Source organism: Meleagris gallopavo, chromosome 2, assembly GCF_905368555.1.
Source record: "Meleagris gallopavo chromosome 2, MGAL_WU_HG_1.1, whole genome shotgun sequence".
In the NCBI taxonomy this organism is placed as follows: domain Eukaryota; kingdom Metazoa; phylum Chordata; class Aves; order Galliformes; family Phasianidae; genus Meleagris; species Meleagris gallopavo.
The window spans coordinates 80,083,323-80,095,491 of NC_139405.1; positions in this window are offsets into that span (position 1 = coordinate 80,083,323).

The window sequence follows — 12,169 nt, forward strand, 5'->3', positions numbered from 1 at the left end:
AGTGAGAAATGAGAGAATCCCAGAAGTTTGTTTCCTTATCTGATGTGTCTTCAATTATAAACTTTCATTTCCAAAATTGGCCTACAAAGTTCATGAGAACAGAAGACTCATGAGAAAAGACTGTCTTGCATGATTTTGAGTATTTTCCCCTTTTCATTTGGCCAAGCATATGATTTGAATAGAGCACTTTGGCATTCTCAATCACGCTTGTTGCCAGAAACAGGAAGCACAAAGGCATACAAAACTTAAGCAAAATGAAAAAAAATTAGCCAAGTATTTTGAAGCTAAAAATAATTTTGTTTTCAGAGTTCAAGTTTTAAGAAAAGATTCGGGGTCAGGAGCTGGAAAACATCTATTTAGAACAGGCCTAAATTTATCCATTGATACAGTTTTTTGAATTTTTTATGATTTGGACCTTGTATTTGATATGGGTCTCAAAGAAAGACTTGTTTTTATTCTGTAAAACTCCTGCCTGACTGGGGATTAGCAGGTCCTGTTTCATGACGTGCAAAGAGCAAAGATATTATGCACCTGAGTGAGGAGACAGCTAGAAGAGTTACTGAAGCTAACTCTACTAGAGATATCACGCTTATTTTTTACAATTCCTTATTATGCATTTCTGTATGTAATAGAAGTACCTGGAAGTTTATTAATTATTATTATTAATATTTTTATGTCTCATATCAAACACTTAAAGAGGAGACCAATATGACAATTTCTGTTTTACAGATGGTGGTGGCGGTGTAGTGTGTAATTACTTCTGTGTACCAGGTACGTGTAAGATCCAAAGACAGAAACCCAACTCTATTTTAATGGGCTTGTATGAAGACAGATTCTGGATTTAGATAAAACATTTATTTCTGAACCCTGATCCTTTAACATATGGAACACTCTTTTACCTTAGACCCTTAGACATACTTGAACATTGGGTAAAACTTTCAGATTATTCCTCCAATTTCCAACCCCCCCCCCCAAAAAAAAAGAAGGATGGATGATACTTCTGCAACACATCTAGGATGAAATACTAATTTCCTAAGAAGGACAAATATTATTGCTCCAGTAAAGACTACATAATGATCACCCTTACCAAAGTGGAGTGTGAAAGGCCAGTATCTAACAAATGTGTAGGTGCAGCTCTTACACCACAGATGACCTCTGTCACAAAGAGAATACAGAGGAAGTAGGCAAACAGAAATTACAGGTAAGGAATATGGCTTGCCCAGTCACAAAGAGTGTTGTTGGCAAAGGCAGGAGCAAAATTCTCTTCAGAATCAGCTTATACAAAGACTGTTGATCTTCGACTTTAAGAACAAAGCTTTCTGACACTATTTGTTCTGACAGCAACTTCATGTATAAAAGCTGGAGGCTAACTCTAAATCACACATGGTCAAGAGTATCAAACCATAATGAGGGTAATAGCTGTGTGATGAGGTTCATAATGATGGTAAATGCCAAGGCTTCTAGTAGAAGTTGCCCTCTGCCACCTCTTAAAAGCAGACTAGCTTACAATTTATAAGAAACGAAACGGTGTTTTGTCATATGAAGGAAAATAACATTTCATTTTCTGTGGAGGTGCATAACTAGTGGCTTTCTATAAATCTAAAAAGATTTTGCATAGAATTGAGTGGCACTTAATTTTTTGCTACTAAAATGAATGGCTGATGTAACTAGTAAATTTATGTTGGTTGAAATCATAATGCTATTTTTGAAAGATGGAATGAAATAAAACAAAAAATGACATCTCACTACAGCTCTGCTGGTACTATAGTCTTTTTAAGCATGAAGGAAGGGTTAAATAATGCACTCTGCTTACAATTGAGCATGTATCTTTGGGTTGATTTCCATTTGACTGGGCCATTAGTTTGGATTCTAGGTGAACTCAAAAGAAATTAAAGATCTCAAAATACAGAGATTATAAAAAACATCTTATAGGTAAGTATGTTTATTGGTAAGTGGATAAGTTGTCGGAACAGAAAAAAATGTGAGTGAGGGAGCAAAGAACAATCTTTCAAAAATGAAGTTATGAAAACTTAATGTGTCTGGAAGAAAATGAAGTACAAATGTTTTACATTACATTTAAGAAACCAGTGCATTTCAGTATGGCTTAAAGTTTTCACCGTAGAACTTGTCTTCTCAGGACTTGTGAGGGATAATTTAATTGTAAGAGGAAAAGATATGTATTTTAAACCAACCTAAAAGCAGCATTACATTAGTTGCTGCAAACAAAAGTAGATATGGTCTGTAAGATACTCAATATATGGATTCTCATATCAATGCTTATTTTCATTATGAATAATATTTGATGTAAATGCAAAAAATCTGGCAGTTGAAAGAGCCACAGCACCTGAACAAAATATGTAAGTAAAGAAAATATTCATCCAGCCTAAAGGAGTAGGATTTAATAGAATAAGGACTCAAGATCCTGACATATCACTTCAGCTGTTGCTATTATGCACCTTTAAACTATAGCACAAAGAACACAAGTCCTAGGGTGAATATTCCTTTAAGTTTTGAAGCAGGATGACTTAATGAGTCTCTGTAGCATAGATCAATATGCAACTTTATGCAAATACGAGATGTTTTAGAGCACCTTAAAAATGCTCCTAAGAATAATTACACATAAACTAGAAATTGATTACTACTTTTATATGCCTTCATTGACATTTTTGTAGTTTGTGCATCCATTTCTTCCAGTTTTGTATTTTGTCGGAATTATCTTTTAAGAACTGATTTTCTGAGAATGTTTTTAGTGTCCTCCTTAGTCTATACTGCCTTTTGTATCACTAGAGTGAATACTGCTAATATGCAAGAATATTGCAATGAGATACAGCACACTGAAACTCAAACAAAGGCACTAAGCAATTAATGTAATATACATCTCACCAGAACAGTTCAGTGGTAGCCTTGCTGATGAGTAAACAAGGAATCAGTATCTGGCAAGATTCAGTGTCTTTGATACATCAGTACTTCTAGAGACCCCAGCTGATGAACCAGAAAATCAGGAGTGATAGGTGCCAGAATGGGGGAATGGCCAGTACCCACTTGGGATTGCTCACAAGGAACAGAGAATATGCTATGAAGGGATGGAGCAAGCAGGCTACTGAAAAGTACTATTCAGGGAAGAAAAGAAGAGGGTGTAATCTTTTATAATAAGGACCTCCTTGAATTCATAGATCTCTACAGGGCAGATGTGCCTGTTGGGACCTTCTGTGACAACAATAGATGCAGAAGTGAATCTGGGACTATCTCATGGGCCTGATACAGACCCATTTGGGGCCTTCTTTGCCAATAGGAGGGAAAGGATGAGACTTCCTTCAGATAATTACTGAAAATCTCTATACTTCAGGCAGGTGACCTCTGCTGTCCAGAGAACTGCTGTGAAGGCAATGTGGCTTTGTGCACAGCACCCACAGGAGCTCTTAGAGAGACAGCGAGGGTGACACATTTCCAAAACAAAGACCAGAAAGGTGGACGGGAATGTTTCTTTTTGGGATCTGTTGCTCACAGACTGTGAAGGACTGATGAAGAACTGTAGTGTGGAAAAATATAGCAGTTTATGTTGAAGGAAGTGCAAGGACTTAGGATCTGGTAGAAAGTTCAAGAGAAAACTGCAGAGCTAGGGCAGTAGACTTTTGATAGCAGACTTGGTTATTTAAGGAATTGCTAAGCAAGATCCTCCGAGAAAGAGCCATGTGAGGATAGAGTGCCCAGAAGAGCTGGATGACTCTTTGAAAGTGAGCTTATAGAGTGATCAGGAACAGGTCACATTTATGTGCAGGAAAACTGTAAGTGTCTGCACAAAACCAGCTTAACTAAGAGGGAGCTTCTTGATGAATTAAATACAAACAGTAAATGTTTAAATTGGTGACAAAGATAGGCAACAAAGAAGAATATAACAATATGACTAAGGTAAAATCAGAGCTAAAAGAGCTAAAAATAACTTAATTAAATTGACAAAGAAGAACTAGCTATAAAGGAATTGTAAGGAAGACATGAATCTATGGATGAATGAGACAGCACAGGGTGGATTATGTGGAAAAGGCAATGTAACCAGGGTCTTTTCTACCTTGATCATCACAAAAGAACCTTCCATTTGACCTTTGTCAGTAACAGATTCTATAAGAAAAGAACCAGCAAAGGGTGAACAAGTTAGACATTACTTAAGCTGGACTCATTCACAGCCCTAGGACTGACCTAAAGGTGCTGAAAGATTTGGCTGCAGTAGCTGCCTTGTTGGCTGCTGTGATTGTACAGTTCCTGTGTGTTGTTTATAAAAAACTTAGTGCTAAATGGAATAAGCAAACATTAGTCATATTCAAGAAAGGCAAAAAGAGGATCTGGAACACAGTTGGCTGCTGGCTCACCACAGTCCCTGTGAAGACCATGGTACATGATCTTCTGTTGGAACCCATTTCCAAACTCAAGCAGGACAAGGAGGTAATCAGAAACAGTTGGTCTGATCATCTTTGGTAATGAATTGACTGGTTATAGGAATGACAGGGTGAAAGTCAATGATTTTTAATAAAGCTTCCAATACCAGGGCTCTCATCTGGAAGTTGCGAATGTATGGGCTGGATGATAAGACTGTTAGATGAATTTAAAATTAGCTGGACTGCCAGACCTAAAGTGCAGTAATCAGAGGCTTTGTGCCTAGTTGGCAGCTGGCAATAAGCAAAGTACTTCAGGGTTATAATGGAGCTGATCTTTAGTGTTTTTTATCAGTGACCTGTATAACAAGACAGAAAGCAAGCACTGTCCAGAAAATTTGCAGGTGTCACTAGGTCAGGGAGGAGCTGGTGACACATCAAAGGACAATGTTTTTATCCACACTGACGTTGAGAAACTTGAGGACTGGACTAGCATGTACATGAACTTGTACAGCAGAATACATTGCTGCACCTAGGACACAAGACAAGCAGAATGAGTAACAGCTGCAGGGAATCTTGGGAATGCAGTTGAGGGCAAATAAAGATTCAGAATCATGTGGATTGGAAAGGACCTCTGGAGGTCATCTTGCTATATCTTCAAATCAAAGCAAGTCCCATTGGATCATAGATTCATAGAATTGTTGTGTTGGAAGGGACCTTAAAGATCACCTAGTTCCATCCTACTTAGCATGGGCAAGAACATCTTTCATTAGATCAAGTTGCCCAAAGCCCTTCCAACTTTGAACACTTCCAGGAATCACTTTACTAAGAGTCTTGTCCAGCCACGCTTTGAATATCCCCAAGGACATGTGGAGACTCCACAACCATAATCTGATATGCAGCAGATAAGAAAACCCCTTTCTGGTACCTGATATAATTACTCAACTGTCAACATTAGGTGAAAGAGTGTGGTATAAAAGGCTTGGACGAGCCTCAGTCAAAGCAGAAATTTTGACTCAGAACAGGACAATTCTGCCATGGAGGCCAGATTTGCCTCTTAGTGTGCCAATTAAACACCTCTTCTACTCTCCCTGAGATCTGTGGCCCATCACAATAACAAATAGAGGCAGAAGCAGCATGAGTTCTGGTGCCACTGAACAATTATCTTATTCTTCAGTAACATTAAACTACAGACTTTTTGAACATCTATCAAGAAAGAAGATGGACAATCAACAATTATGAACTCTTTACATTGCCATGAAATTGCATCTGTGTTGTGACAGGAATGATACCAGCTTTGAGACAAATTGTATATGCATTGCAGCTAAGATTATGGACTATACTGTAAAGGATTACTTGTCCCCAATGTGCTTAATCATTGCTTCACACTGTGAAGCGGGAGAATGTGTGGAAACTGTTAGGACACGGCCTGAACCAGTGATTGAGCACCTGATGAAGAGGCATGGCCAGCCCAGGGAGCAACAGGTGCAGTTAACTTACCTGTATGAGCAGAAGGGGTAGACCCAGGGTCCGCCCTTCCCTAACCTCATTTAAGGTCTGGCAGCTGAAATGGAAGCATCTCTTCTCAGAGCCTTCTTCCTTCTGGGAGTTTCTAGTGAGCCTTTATCTTCAGAGCAGGGTAAGCTATTTGTTTCTTATTACTGGATTGTGACTAATACCTTTCTTGGGTTATCTGAAAACTGGTGAGAGGCTTTATTTCATATAATGCCTCTGGTATCCTTATTTTAAATAAGTGGAGATGTGAACTGGGTTGCTTTCTTTGTATGTGTTGCCTAAGAAAGCAGGTTGGATATGAGTGGTGGTGAGATGAAGCCTGATTTGTTCAGCAACAGTAAACTGTCCATCCCTCTTTGTGGTAGAAAATGAACATTGATGTTCTGAATGTTCTGAACAATCTTACTCCTAACGTTGTTAAAAGAAAGCATAATTGCCTGTTCAGAGATCTAACTTTACAGTACAATTTTAATCTAATGATGAAAGCTTTATTAACTGAAGTTTTTGTCAGGAAATTGGTGGCTGTTATAAACTGGCTTAAACTTTTTTCAGTTGCTACAATCTGTGTTGTTTACTGGACTCACATAGAGGAACAGGCTTTCAAAGCTTTTAATCTTGTTCCAAAGAGCAGGTTAATTTTTAATACTTAAATAGCATTCAGTTTTAAATTAAAAATAATGTCAGGCTGCAATAAAGCCAAATAAGATTTCCCTTACAAAGAGAAGCTTAACTAAACAGGGGGACTTTACATCTAAAATCCAAATGGCAATCACTAATATATCACTCCAGTTTAGACTGGAGTAATTTAGGGAATGGGGAAGCTCATATGTTTTGCATTAGCCAGTGTTGTTGAAGTGGTGAGCAGGCAAAATATTGTGTGTCAATTAAGTTTTCTGATAGCCAGAAAACCATTACTCTCTTTCTTCTTGAGCCTGAATGTGGCTCTTACACTAAATTATGATTTCTTTTTCTATTTTTGATAGAAAATAAATCTTCAGGTCTTAACTTCAATATCTCCCCAGTAATAATAATACCAAATGTGTGGGTATGTGTGGTGATTTGTGAACCGCACTTCTAAACATATGCATTGCATGCTCTATTTTCAGAAAGCCCTAAACCAATGGGAAAGAATTTCACACAAGGGGAAGAAGTACAGAGAAATGGAGATAAAGGTCTGAGAAGAGTTTGCTAATTTTTTTTCCTGTATCATGTTACAACTTTCTCCCATACCCTCCTTTACCACTCCCCCAGCCTGAGGAAAGGTATAAGATGTTTTTCAAGGAAATCTAGTTCAGAAAATATTATTTCAAGGATTAATATGATGTTAAATACAGGCTTTTATAATGCTTGGGGGGGTGGGGGGGAGGGGGGGGAGGTTGGAATTTCCCTTACCTCGAGGCTAAAAAAAACAAAAGAAGAGGCTTGCTTGGACAGAGCTCAAACTGGGAACTCAAAAAGGACATCAGGATCTCTTTATAGCATAATTACCTGAATAGATGTTACTGGCTGTCTGCAGCCATCAAGGTATGCAGAAACACATCCAGAAATGTCTGATGACCTGATTTCGGCGGAACTTCTAATATGGGGACATGGTGTAGATCTTAGAGGCTGACCTCCATCTCAATTAAGGAACTGTGACAAATAGACTAAAGCTGTAGATTTTAGCCCAGTCTCACTAGTAGTATTGCCTAGAGGATGAAACTCCCCTTCTCATTATGGGATAAGTGGTTCCAGAACGATTGTGAAAGTTCTTTTGTTTTGCAAGTCAGGAATGTACAAGTGAGTAAGTGGTTGCCTTCTTTTTCTTTTCTTTTTTTTTTTTTTTCCCCCCCCTTAAACAGAGTATTGGCTCTACATTTTTTTTTTTTTAAGAAGCACTTTTCACTAACTAAAAGAATGCTTTGAAGCCCTCTATCTTCTGTCCTTCTTCTACCTCTCCTTGCTTCAGATCTTCCTCCTACCTTGTTCGCATACATGTCCTATGAAAATTTTTTTATAGAATGGTTTGGGTTGAAAGGATCTTTTAAGACCAGGTTGATCACAGCCTCATCCAACCTGGCCTTAAACATTTCCAGGGAGAGGGTACCCACAACATCTCTGGGCAACATGTTGCAGTGTCTCACCACCCTCATAGTAAAGAACTTCTTCTGAAGATCTAGCCTAAATCTACCCTCTTCCAGTTTAAAGCTGTTTCTCCTTGTTCTGTTGCAATCTGCCCTTATAAAATGTCCCTCCCTAGCTTTCCTGTAGGCTCTCTTCAGGTACTGGAAGGTCTCTGTAAGGTCTTCCTGGAATCTTCTCCATGCTGAAGAGCCCCAGCTCTCTCAGTGTGTCTGTGTAGGGGAGGTGCTCCAGCCCCCTGATCATTTTCACAGCCTTCCTCTGCACCTGCTCCAACATTTCCATGTCCTCCTTGTGTTGGAGGCCCCAGAACTGGATGAAGAACTCCAGGTGAAGTCTCATGAGAGCAGAGTAGAGGGGCAGAATCTCTTCCCTCGATCTGCTGGTCACCGTTCTCTTGATGCAACCCAGGATATGTTTGGCCTTCTGGGCTCCAAGTGCAATTGCTTGCTTATGTTAATGCTTTCATCAACTGACATTCCCAAATCCTTCTCCTCAGAGCTGTTCTCTGCCCAACCTGTATCTGTGCTGGGGAGCGTCCTGACCCAGGTGAAGAACCTTGCACTTTTTCTCAAGAGAGAAATGCATTAAGATAGGCTTTTGTTCTATTTCTTGTTAACCAGTTGAAAATTAATGACAGTAGATGTAGTAAGAATAATTAAAATTTCATTTTCTCCTCATTCTATTAAAGTTATTACCTATTCTATGAACTAAGAACAACTTTGTTCTTTTTACCTGACTAAGTAGCATTCATTTCTATTTCTGTATTTGTCATAGAATCACTTAGGTTGGAGAAGACCCTTAGGATTCTATGACCATCTGAATATCTTAAACCATTTCCTTTTTCATTGCCTATGCTATCACATACTAGTATTTCAGATACAATTTACTATGTCTAAAGGCTATGCTAGTGGAGCAGAATGTGTGAAAACACGAAGTGGGGTCAAGAATATGTTTGCGATTATGGGGGAGAAAAATGTTTGAAAACGTTTCATCTCTGCTCACAATACACTTCATAATGAAGTGCAGGGCTGTACCAAGAATAAAAAAAATCTTGGCATCAAATTTCAGTTCTAAATATAGGAAGAGGGCTGTTCTTTATTCCTAGTCTAGAGGCAAATAAAATTAATATTTTCTGACTATTTTTGTGTCATCTATGAGTGAAATGAAGGAGTCAAAAAGCTGAATTTCCTCTACTGTAAGTCAGTTGCAAAATAAAAATCATAGGCCCTTCTTGAACTTTTGTTGAGAAAAATGAGGAACAGAACCCTATTGGAGTTCCTTGCTCCCAGCACTTCTGACAACAACATGTAGAAGAATCTTGGACCTGCAGTGCTCTTCTGTAATGAATCAACAGCAGTTTTCAGAGGCCATCCATACAAAACTAATTGCTGGCACCTGCACATCCTTTGGCATGTTTTCAGATTAGAATCTTCCAGTAGTACATATGGGAAAAATATGTATTTTTAACCTATTATAAAAATCACCTATCTGATGGCTCTCTCTGCTACTATAAATACAACTTTGAAACAAATTTGGAAAAATCTGGTTTGGTACAGAAAGAAAAGTAAGCTGTGGAATATCTATGACTATGAAAGTAACATCATAGTGGAAACTGAGAGCCATTTGTATTCTTTTCTGTTGTTTTATGGATTTCTCTAAGGCTATAAATAAAATCTTCTAATGAAGATCACAGATGCGGAGTCTAAAGATAAAACTTTGAAAATCTTGACCAAACTAAAACCAAGTTTTAATAAATTTTCTATTCCAGAAATCATGTGGCAATCCCAAAAGGAAGTTAGGAAACATTAATTGCTTAATAAATGATTGAAATAGAATGTTTTGTATAGTATTGCATTTTACCTGTGACTATGCCAAACTGAAGACACCTCTAGCTTATTATAGCCCAGATTGGTGGGTAATTGGACAAAGGGATCACCTGGAAGTCTTGGATGCTGTAAACGCATGCCAAGAAACTGGCTGTGCACTTGGCAAAAATTTGATTGTGGAAAGACTTCATTTGGCTCTTTGTTTTTCCTGAACTAACAGACCAGAATACAATGAAGTTATTGCTTTTTCTTCAATTTGGACAATGAAGGAACAACAAAAAAATGTGTAGAAGAGGAAGATTTACAGATGAATGTTCAGTTAATCTTAATCCTGGAGTTTAACACTTAATCCAGTGTTATCTGAAGATGTTTCTGTTGAGATCCAGTACTTTTTTTTTTTTTTTTTAATTAGTTTTAGGAAAAAAAGATAATTATTCAAGTAATTTTCATACAGTAATATCAGTGATTTTTATTTTTTTTAATCATCTGAAGTGGTTAACTCACAGAATTGTCAGAAAAACAAATGCAAACTCCTATACCAGGGAGTGATTTGATGCTGAGCACCAATTGGGTGAGGAAAAAATATATAGATTTTAAAAGTGGGGGAGTCATAATAACAAAAAAAAAAACAAACACAAAAACCCACTATTACATTCATTAGAACTAAGCACAATCTCTTCTTTATTCTGGGGACATGAAATAGTGGCTCCAAAAAGTGGGCATTTTACTTTAATCAACTTTAAAAATCAATTAACAAACTTCTGCTGCTGCATATTTTGGTCTGTAAAAACAAACAAAAAAAAAAACAACAACAAAAAAACCACTGTGGAATAATTGCAATAAGCATCCTTATTAATACAAACTTAGCACAGCATGTGCAACTATATAAATCAAAATTAACCCGAGACCCATGAAATGAACAGTGTCACTGCACCTCACTGTAACACAGGGATGGGGGGAATGAGGACTACCACAACAATGCCTCTTATGTTCACATCCATGAGCTCTATAAGGAAATGTCCTCTCATCATATTGAATTCAAAGATTCTCTCATCTATAGTCAGGTGACCTCAAGTCAGGAAAGAACTTGAGAATACTTCCTTGAGACATATACCAAAACTTTTTGAAGTGCTGGAGCAGGTCCAAACAAAAGCAACAAGGCTTGTGAAGGACTTGAAGAATATGCCTACAATGAGTGACTGAAGAAATTGGGGCTGTTTAGTCTGGGGAAGAGAAAGCTGAGGGGAGACCTTATTGCTCTCTTCCCATATCTGAAAGGTGATTGCAGCAAGAGTGGGGTTGGTCTCTTCTCATTAATGACAGGACAAGGGGAAATGGTGTCAAGTTGTGCCAAGGGAGGTTTAGGTTGGATATCAGGAAAAACTTCTTTGCAGAAAGTGTTGTTAAGCTCTGGAGTAGGCTCCCAGGGGAGAACGTTGAGTCACCATCCCCGTTTGGATATGGTGCTCAAGGAAATGATTTGGTGATGGGTTGGTAGAGTTAGGGTAGTATGATTAGATTGCAGTTGGACCTGATGATCTTTAAGGTCTTTTCCAACCTGAGAAATTCTATGATTCTATTATAACGTGAACCAAAAAGGTGAAAGAAGCCTGAACTACTGCTGACTTGCAGAATAACATGAATGTGCTAGGTCAGAGCAAGAATAACCTTTGCAAAATTGCTTTCAGCATCTCAGCAGAGCTTTACTGTATGCTGATGAAGACAGAAGATGATGGGTGAGTGCTGAAAAATAGTATATATGACCTAAATGACAGATTTTCTTTCTCACCCTCTTTATAGGGTGGTCACCTTCACTAAGTGTGAACAGAGATGAGGTGGCAGTGACAGGGCAGCTAGGAGGAGGCCGGGAATGCCAGTTCAGGGGTGCCAGTGCCCTCCCAGGAGAGTTGAACAATGCCCTTCTGGGCACTTCTGAGCAGAACTGTTGATAAAATCCATACGACCACTCCAACTATGCTGCTCTACACTGTAAATTTTTTTGTTACATTCTCTGGACAGGAAAGCATACAATTTTCACGAAGTTTCACATACTTATGCCCTCATACATACAGACCAAAAATGACAGGTGTTTCTGTTTTATGTGCCATTTGTGCTTAAGTGATTTTGACATAGATATGCTAGCAAGGAGAAGCTGGCAGAATGCCAGTTTCAGCATTCCACCTCTCTTCACTCTCTTGGCCTGGAAATGATATGTGGTGACACCTGGTTGCAAAATTAACTTCACTAAATATCTTCTGTTTCTAAGAGATCCACAAATTGTACTCATTAAGATGGAACACTAGGACCTCACAGCAGGATTTTATGAAATCTATTTGA